We start from the raw sequence: 6,000 nt of genomic DNA, 5'->3' as shown, positions 1-6,000 counted from the left end.
GTTGTGAACCTTTTCCACATGTTTTGTTTAAGTGTTCTATTAAATCTCTCAACAACAGAAGCTTTCTTACCACTATAGGTTGAGTAATGATTAATCTTATTTTCCTCCATTAACTTCTTAAATTCTTTATTGTAAAACTCCTTACCTTGATCAGTTTGTAAGTTACTAGGTTTTCTCATTCTTAATATGGATTCGAATGCTTCTGTAACATTCTTCCCACTCTTATCCTTAACAGGAACAGCAAACGCATATTTCGAAAACACATCTATAATCGTTAGCAGATACTTATAACCTTTATTTAATTTGGAAACACCTTTTAATACTCCACTATCCATTTCAACAAGATCAGCTTGCCAAAGGTCATCGATACCTTTTTTAACTACACTTAATCTGTCAAAATTTTTTCTAGATGGTTTGTGAATTTCTTCTATGTCTTCTCTAACACCTTTACCATCATATAGTCATTCTTTTTAATGAATTGAATTTTAGTAACACCACATACAGAACAAATACCTTTCTTTAGATATCTTCCATTCTTTGTTTGTTCAATTCTAATGGTATCTTTCTCCGTATCTGTCAATTTCTTACACTTAACACAATACATCATAATTATTTATTGTATAGAAAATCAACAAAAAAATTAAAATTTATCACTACCTAATACTATACTTTTAACATTATCATCATCATCACTTGATTCGTTTTCATCTTCATCTTCTATTTCTATATACATAATAATCAATAATAACTTGCCTTCTTTTAAATCAGAATCTTTAGATGGTCTAATTGTTAACTGATCATTTATATTAAAGTGTAATGGAAAACTTTCAACTAAAACGTCATTTAAAAATAAGTCTATAAGATGTTTATTAAGACTTGATTCTATATCCATTAACCTACCTCTATAAAGAAATTTGTAGGCAGCAGATAAATTATATACAAAAAAAGGCTGGTTTCCCAAGATCATCTTCTGCCAATCGACATGGTAATTCAACAATTTTTTCTCGTGTAAGTAAATTAAACTCTTCTTTCACTGATTCAAGCTGTTCTAATGTTATAACATCTTGTTTATCGATAGCATTAGATACATTAACCAATCTTTTATTCTTAAAATCAACCCAGGATGTAAAAACTTCTCTAGATTCTTCTATTATACTTTTAATGTTACCAAAAATATCCATATTTATTATATAGCAAACGTCTTTAGGAAAGCTCTCTTTCTATGTATATTACAACAAACAATAATTGACCTTCTTCCATAGCTGAATTTTTATTTGGTTTAATTGTGATTATATCGTTCTTGTTAAAGTTAAAAGGTAAATTTTCAATCAAAGTATCACCTAAATATATCTCTAGAAAGTATTTATCCAAATTTAATTCTGTGCATTATTTTCCCATTATAAAATTTGTAAAAATTAAAAAAAAATAAATATTCTAAAGATTGGCTCCTTAACGTTTTTAGCTTTTAATCGATATAATAGGGGTATAGTTTCTTTCTGCATAATCAATTTAGTAGTATCCATCCTAACCTTTTGAAAATCTTTTTTTATATATGTGTCTTGTAACGTTTCTAATGCATCTTCAAATCGTTTTCTATCATTCTCTAATTGGGTTTCTATTGACCTAAGTTGACTTACGCTAACAACATCACTTAAATTCTCCAACAATTTTAATTTTTCTTCACTAATATCAACATTATCTTTTCTATCTTTAACATTACCAAATATATCCATACTCATTTATTATAAAGAAAATGTCCATCCTAATTTTTCAAAACATTTCTTTGACATCTCTATTTGTTTAGATGAGTGTTTAAAATCAATATCAACATGAACATCGTGCTTTTTCAACAGATAATACAATACACATTTTAAGTTAATAAACAATACTCTTTTCGGATACAGTTCTTTAAAGGTTTCGTATAAGTTTTCGAAGTCGTTTATAAGTGTTTCTTCCATATGTCGTAAGTTTAATGGTTTTTGGTCGGTAAGGTGATAGTGTATTAAATAGACATCATCATAATATTTTGTGTATTTGTTTTTCTTTAGTACTTCTAGAACATCTTTTGTTGATATTAAATGTTTTGGTATATCTCTAAATTCATCATTTAACACCTTGAACACATCTTCGGGAATAATTCTATCCTGTAAAGCTTGCAAACGAGAAAACTGTAACTTAAATCCTTTTATAGTATCATACCATGGTTTTCTTACGCAAGCAGCTCTCATTCCTTCACAAGTACTGTAAACAAAACCATTCGCTACAGAACAATTATCACAAATATATGTACTCCTACTTTTTGTTAATGACTTACAACCACAATTACTGCATTTTAATGGTGCGGTGCTATAATTTGACAGCATATCCTTTAAGGTAATTATTGGATATAACTTTACCAACTCTTCTTCCGTGTACAAAAATTTAGGTATTAACATTTTCCATAACTGAACAACTGTATATGCATTGTTTCTATCTTTTAAGTTTATCTTACTAACATCCCGAAAATACCAATTAAAATTAAATCTAACTAGTGCATCTAGTTCATCCTCATGCTTCTCAAAATAATCTAAAAATCTATTGTGTATAACTTCCATATTTATCTTAAAACTTTTATGAATATAAACCATAAAAGTACTTAAACTTAATAATATTTAATCATTTTTAATCATATACATAACATCACTAAAAGAATACCCTTGATTTAGAAGATTTAAAACCTTAACACAAAGATGACCACATATAACTGAATTAAAGTCTTGTATTCGTTCGTCATTGAAAAATAAGTTTTTGGTACCAAGATGTTGTACTAGTTGTTTAGGAGGAACACCACCATAAGAATCGAACACGTACTTTATGTTGTTATCTTTCCAATAGCATATCCAATGAGTACCAATGTTTTCTGATTTATCAAGGTTAACTATACCACACTCATGTACATAGGGTTTTTGTGGAAGTTCATCACTCATAAATACACCTCTAAATCGTTTTATCTTTAATTCTTTAACCAACCTCTCTATATCGAAGTTGGTCAATGGTTTTAGTTTTTTTGACTTCTTTGGTTTACCTGCTCCCTGCTTTTCTTCCATAGCCATATTGTGTCTTTTTTGTTCTTCAAGTTCTTGTTTATTCTTCTTAGCATCCAGTACAGTTTTAGTAATCGCTGCTGCACCACCTGCTAATGAACCGACTGCACCTAAAGCTGCTAAAATGGCTGGAATTGTAAAGATAAAACCACCCATATGCTCTTTCTTAATCTTTTTCATTTGTGCAGTAGTTAAAGTTAAATCCATTCCTTTACCTTCTTTAATTTTCTTAGATTTATCACTAAGTTGTTTCTTTGTTAATACATGATCAATATTTAAATCCTTTAGTTCGTTATAAGGAACACTAAACATACAACTTTTAATAGAACACATCTTCCTATTTATTTAAGAGAAAATCTTAGTTTGTAAAAGTACAGTTGTTGTAGTTCCACCAAAATCAATCAAGGAATCATTCTCATCTGTTATCCTTATCTCAAAATTGTGAACCTTGTCTTTGGATATAGGGAAAAATAAGGGATAAGTAGGCTCATAAATAATACTATGTTTAAACTCAGCATCTGTTTTAAATGATGCTATAATTCCTGTTTCTCTATGTGTATACTCCGTATCTTTAACAAACATACCATCTGCTATATTAAGTGAACATTTATAGTATCAAACGGATGAAACTTTGGCAACTTACTTCCAATATGTGTTTTGTTTTTTTCTAAAACTTCAAGAACATTAAACCCGAGGACAGTACCTATACCCCCAATCGTAACATCATTACTATCAGTTTGTATTTTAACTCTATTTCTTAAATGATCTTCTGATAATGTTATGTTGATGGATTGAGATTTTAAAAACTCATTAAGTGATTTTAATTTATATTGCCCTTCTGGTATAAAAACTTGTCTATCACCGTATGAGAAACTTTTTTCTGTTGTTATGTTTGGAGTTAGATATGTACTGTAAAACACAACTAGTCCTATACTTAAATAATTGCTACTGTTGTCTAATTCGTAATGGAGTTTCTTCTTTAAAATAAGTATCACTCGTTAACTTAAATACCTTAGCCATTTATTATATAATAAATGAATGAGTTTGATTTACCTAGAGATATTCCAAAAGAGAAAGTAATCAAGTTAATAGAAGATGTCATTCAAAAGTTAGAATACAGTTTAAAGAAGAAAAAGAGAAAACTACGAATTGTTAGATATGCATACTACACTTTGATCACGTTGTCGGTTACACTTTCTGCAACAACTGGATTTATTAATATTTTTATACCTGTAACAATTTACTCAATATTAACAACATCTCTTGCAACTGGAAGTGCTATAATAACAGGTTTGTCTTCTAAGTTAAACATAAGCAAAAGAAAAGACGAATATAAAACCATTGTCACTTGTATTAACTCATTTAAAGAACAGTTAGAGATGATAATAACATTGAATGGTGAAATGGATAATGAATATATAAAAGATACGTTGCTTAAGATCAGAGAACAACTTAAAGATATAAGATCATAAAAGAGACGATTTTCTCTATAATAAATGAGTAAGAAAACTATTAATTGGGATGTAAAAGAGATGATAAAAGAGACAACAGTTAAGAAAAGAAAAGCTTATACCTGATGATATTCAATGTCTTATAGTGGGTTCATCTGGGTGTGGTAAAACTTTTTTATTATTTAATTTTTTATTACAGCCAGGTTGGTTAAACAATAATTACTTCTACATATATTCTAAAAGCATGAATCAGCCAAAGTATGAGCAATTAAAAGATCGATTTGAAAAAGCAGAACTAAAGTTTAAGAAGCAAATAGCAACGTTCTTAAGCGGTAATGATTCTATTGTACCTATTGATGAATGTGAAAAATACTCTATAGTTGTGTTTGACGATTACATTTTAGAGAATCAAGATACTGTTAGAAATTACTTTACAAGAGGTAGGCATAGACATTTAGACTGTTTCTATCTTGCACAAACATATTCAAAAGTGCCTAAACAGCTTATAAGAGATAACGTTAACTTCCTATGCATATTCAGACAAGATGATACTAATCTTAAACATGTGTATAATGAGTTTGTTGGAGGAGATATGTCTTATGATAAATTTAAAGAGATATGTTCAAAATGTTGGCAAGAAGATTATGGTTTTATAGTAATTGATATGACAAGGTAGGTAAACAATGGTAAGTATAGGAACAAGATAAAACACTTTATAAACGTTTGACTTTTTTTACGTTTATTGATGTTCTTTGACGTTTATTGACGTTTGTTCGTTTTCTATATAATAAATGGATAAGAAAGATATTAATAAGAATATCAAGTTAAAGGAGTTCTTGATAAAAGACTTCAAATCTTGGAAGAAAGAAAGAGCAGGTATATATGATAAATTTAAGACACAAGAACAACCTGTAATTGATGCTATTCAAAACTTGGGAAGTGAGATCAAAGAAGTAGCAGAACAAAATAAAAATCTAATAACTGAACTTGTTCCAGTTGTACATAAGACGGCTTCAATAGATCCTAGTCTACTAGAAACACCTAAAAAGATAACTTATGATAGTTCCCCAAGTAGTAGTGATACGTCTATAACGGGAGAAATAAAACAAATGAGAAAACAAATTAAAGATAAAGTTGAAGGAGTAGAGCCTTTAACAACAGGACAATAGGTAAGATTGCAACGAAATATTATAGAAAAGAAATGATAGTGTGTTTGGAATAAGAACTGTAGAAGAAGATGGAAAAATAATAAATAAGATAGGAAATTCTGAAGTTAAGGTGAATGGTGATTTGATAATTAATGGTAAAACTTATAAAGGAACAGAAGGTCTATGAGAATTGTTAACGATGAATACTAATAAAACCATAAGATTATGATGATGATGATTTTGAACAGTACAAGGAAATAATAATAGAGTCAGATGCTGCCTTCCAAAAATATAATCGAGATAAAAAAGTAGAATCTA

Source organism: Thermobia domestica, chromosome 10, assembly GCF_964235325.1.
Source record: "Thermobia domestica chromosome 10, izTheDome1.hap1.1, whole genome shotgun sequence".
NCBI lineage: Eukaryota > Metazoa > Arthropoda > Insecta > Zygentoma > Lepismatidae > Thermobia > Thermobia domestica.
The sequence above is the reverse complement of the archived record's forward strand: the minus strand, read 5'-3'. Positions refer to the sequence as shown.